The 4,375-nt window shown below is 47.7% G+C and overlaps 1 pseudogene; it reads right to left on the bottom strand.

Moving 5' to 3' along the window:
* Positions 1-548: 548 nt before the first annotated feature.
* On the bottom strand, positions 549-719 carry LOC139264805 (U2 spliceosomal RNA; annotated as a pseudogene).
* Between the last annotated feature and the right edge of the window lie 3,656 nt (positions 720-4,375).

Raw genomic sequence — 4,375 nt, 5'->3', positions numbered from 1 at the left:
CTTTGCCCCGGAAAAGTTTCCAATGCCTGGCTCAAAAAGGGAAGGAAATTTGTTAAGAACCTGGGTACATGAGGCCTCATTGACATGTGATAGCGCTCGGACGTCATCCCAGTTCCAGCGGATTTTGCCCAGCCAGCTCCTTCCAAGCAGTGTGGGGCCATCGCCCGGGGCAATCCAGAGTGGCAGTTCGTGCACCGTGCCCTCGTGGGTGACCTTGACCATGCCGCTGCCCAGGACAGTGACAAGCTCTTTGGTGTACGTTCTCAGTTTCATGTGGATGGGGCTCAGGGATGGTCTGAGTGCCTTGTTGCACCACAGTCTTTCAAACATCTTTTTACTCATGATGGATTGGCTAGCATCAGTGTCCTGTTCCATGGCTACGGGTAAGCCATTCAATTTTACGATTAGCATTAAAGGTGGACATTTCGTCGAAATTTATTTATTTATTTATTTTTAATTTTTTTTATCCAATTTCGTTCCAGATCAACTCTAACGCCAAAGATCACTTTGCGCCAATGTGTTTGTTCTTAGGCCAAAAGGCCGAGAGGCGAAGTTGCACCGTTCCTGGAAATATTGCAATACCAGGTCGGTGCATGGAGTGGACGGGGCATGCCCCTGATCCAGCTCCCTGTCCAAAAATCAATTCAATATCATGTCCCCATAGGGGATATTAAACTGATAAGAACAGATACTACACTTGATCTTAGCCAAAAGGGGATTTCGTCGAAAATGTGTGCACGCCGTGTACTTCAGCATTTGCCTCCTCTCTCTGAGGCTCGAAATTGCTTTGATCCACCATGGACCGATCTTCCTCTGCCACGTGGTGGTTAGCAGGATTTGCAGAGCTTGCAGCTCATCTAAACTCGTTGGAGGTGCCCCATTGTTCCACAGCTCTTGCAAACATATCCTTTGAAGCGGCATGAATAGGCTGAATGGAAGCCTTCACAACACCAACAAGGTGTGAATTGCCTTGCATTCATCCTTTGTTGCGGACTCTGAGTCATCTGGGTCACTTGAGGTCTGCTGGTAGTTGCAGACTCGTAGTTTCTGCCCTGTACATTTCTGCTTGTAAACACAGTTCCAGTTAATTTATGAACATTGCTAGCACTTGTGTGCTTGTTTGGTGTTATCACTGGTGGACATAAATGCCTGTGCTATCGGAATGGCCTTACTGAGAGTCAGTGTCTCTACAGTCAAAAGTTTTCGTAGGATGGTCTCGTGGCCAATGCCCAGTACAAAACAGTCTCTGAGCATTTGCTCCAGGTAGCCATCAAACTCACATTGTTCTGCAAGTCGCCTTAGCTCGGCGATGTAGTTCGCCACTTCCTGACCTTCAGATCGCTGGCACGTGTAGAACCGATACCTCGCCATCAGCATGCTCTCCCTTGGGTTAAGATGCTCCCGAACCAGTGTACACAGCTCCTCATATGACTTATCTGTGGGTTTCACCAGAGCCAGAAGATTCTTCATGAGGCTGTAGGTCGGTGCCCCGCAGACCGTGAGGAGGACCGCTCTCCTTTTTGCAGTGCTTCCTTCTCCGTCCAGCTCGTTGGCTACAAAGTACTGGTCTAACCGTTGGACATAGGCTTCCCAGTCCTCACCCTCCGAGAACTTCTCCAGGATGCCCACAGTTTGCTGCATCTTTGCATTGGATTCGTGTACTCGTCGCCAGTTGTTGTGTTCCTAACACAGATGAGACAGCACACAGGGAGGATAAAGTAACAGTGACCTCAGTCTTTATTAAGACACTCCAGAGTGAGGAACATGCCTTAGGGGCTGGCTTATTTCAGTGCTCCCAAGGGATGCTGGGATCCCTTGGGACTTCAGGGGATGCGCTCCCTGGTGGCGGAACATGGGAGTGCATGCTTTATAGATACACAACAAATTTTCTATGTTTCAATGAGATCACCTCTCATTCTTCTAAACTCTAGAGAATATAGACCTAGTCTACGCAATCTCGCCATATAGGACAATCCCTCCCATCCCAGGAATCAGTCTGGTGGACTTTCGTTGCACCTCTTCTATCGTAAGTATATCCTTCCTTGGGTAAGGAGACCAAAACTGTACACAATACCCCAGGTGCAGCCTCACCAGGGCCGTATATAATTGCAGTAAGACGTCTTTACTATTATACTCAAATCCTCTTGTAATAAAGGCCAACATACCATTTGCTTTCTTAATTGCTTGCTGTATCTGCATGTTAACTTTCAGTGATTCATGTACAAGGACACCCAGGTCCCTCTGAACACCAACATTTCCCAATCTCTCACCATTTAAAAAAATATTCTACTTTTCTATTTTTCCTACCAAAGTGGATAACTTCACATTTCTCCACATTATATTCCACTTGCCATGTTTTTGCCCACTCACTTAGCTTGTCTATATCCCCTTGAAGCCTCTTTGCATCCTGCTCACGACTTACATTCCCATCTGGCTTTGTATCATCAGCAAACTTGGAAATATTACATTTGGTCCCTTCATCAAAATCATTGATATAGATTGTGAATAGCTGGGGCCCCAGCACTGATCCTTGCGGCATCCCACTAGTTACAGCCTGTCAACCCAAAAATGACCCATTTATTCCTACTCTCTCTTTTCTGTCCATTAACTAATCCTCAATATATGCTAGTATATTACCCCCAATCCCATGGGCACTCATTTTTTTTAATAACCTCTTATGGGGCACCTGCTAAAAATACAAATGCACCATATCCACTGATCCCCCCTTATCTATTCTACTAGTTTATATCACTTCTGATATAAATAAATAAAATCAATAAGCTCTTCATCCAAGTTATAGTTTTCCTTCTGGTGACTATTAATGTCAAAACTCAGCGAAGCAACAAAATAAACGGATTATTACAGTCAATAGCCAGTTCCGTAAAATCTCCTTCGCCACCATCGTCCAGAATGCTAAAATTGTCCCTTAATACTCAAGATCCAGTTTACTGAAATCTGAACTAAAAATTGAAATGGGTGGGGAGGTGGGGTCGGGGAGGGCGGGGGTGGGGGGCGTGGTCTGAAACCGAGGGGGTGTTCTCTGAAACCAGTGGGAGGTCTCTGAAATCAGGAGGGTATCTCGGAAATCAGAGGGCTTTCTGAAATCTGGTGGGGGTGCGGGGGGGGTGTTTCTCTGTAATCGGGAGGGCTCCAGTGTGGAGTGGAAGTGAAAGAGACTGGAGACTGGAGAATGTTTGAGGGTTGGCCCCAGTAGAGCCTGGAGCAGTCATTAAAGGGCCGAGTGGGAACGGCCCTGAGGGAGGGGCAGTCAGTAAAGGGCCGAGTGGGAATGGCATCGAGAGAGGAGCGGCCAGTGAAGAGCCGAGTAAAACCTGGAGACCTTATTGTGGCTAAATAATGAAAGATTGTTTCCACTGGTGGCAAATGAGTCCGAGTCCGAGTCCAGGGACTGCATTGGAAATGTTGGTGCTGAGCTGCGTTTAGGACGATGTGCTGTGTGAGAAGTGCCCCAAACACTGAGCCCGCTGGCCTCTGTGCGATTGCTCAGGTTGGTTTAGGTCGGTCTGTGACGTGTGAAGTCCAAGTACAGATCGGCTCGGGCTGAGGGTCCAAGCTCAGAGTTGCCACCTTCACACGGAACCGGAATCCAAAGCAGACTCCAAGGAGATGGGGAGAGAGATCGGGCCTGTTAAACGTGGCATTGAACGGGGAGCCTAACTGCACCTTGTGCAGTGCGCGGATAATTCTGGCTACGGTTTTAGACTGAATATCAGCCAGATTTAGGATTACTACTGGTTACAGGTAGGACATTAGGGTGACACTACCTGTTACATATAGACTATCAGCGAGTTTATCTATTACTCTTGGTTATGAGGGGAAACCGAGTGTCACTCAAAGGGTTGTTAATCTTTGGAATTTTCTACCTCAAAGGGCTATGGATGCTGAGTCGTCGAATTTGTTCAAGGCTGAAATTGATAGATTTTTGGACTCTAGGAGAATCAAGGGATAGGGGGATCGGGCGGAAAAGTGGAGTTGAGTAGAAGGTCAGCCATGATCTTATTGAATGGCGGAGCAGGCTCGAGGGGCCGAATGGCCTAATCCTGCTTCTAATTCATTTACTCATATGTACTACAATTACTATTAGCTATAAGCGCAATCTCAGTGAGTTACCATTAGTTACTGATGGAATCAAAGTTCCTCCCATCACTGGTTTCCCCTCTGTGAATCGCTCCCCCACTTTTAGGCTCACCTGTTCCCTCGCTCTCATTTTCCCCGCCCTCGATTCCCCGCTCTCAGTCCCCCCGCCCTCGATTCCCCCGCTTTCAGTTCCCCCGCACTCGATTCCCCCAGCCTCGATTCCCCCGCTTTCAGTTCCTACGCTCTCAGTCCCCCCGCCCTCAATTTCCCCGCCCTC

This window comes from Pristiophorus japonicus, chromosome 5 (assembly GCF_044704955.1).
Source record: "Pristiophorus japonicus isolate sPriJap1 chromosome 5, sPriJap1.hap1, whole genome shotgun sequence".
Lineage (NCBI taxonomy): Eukaryota > Metazoa > Chordata > Chondrichthyes > Pristiophoridae > Pristiophorus > Pristiophorus japonicus.
Note: the sequence above shows the minus strand (reverse complement) of the source record. Positions and strands in the feature narration are given on the sequence as shown.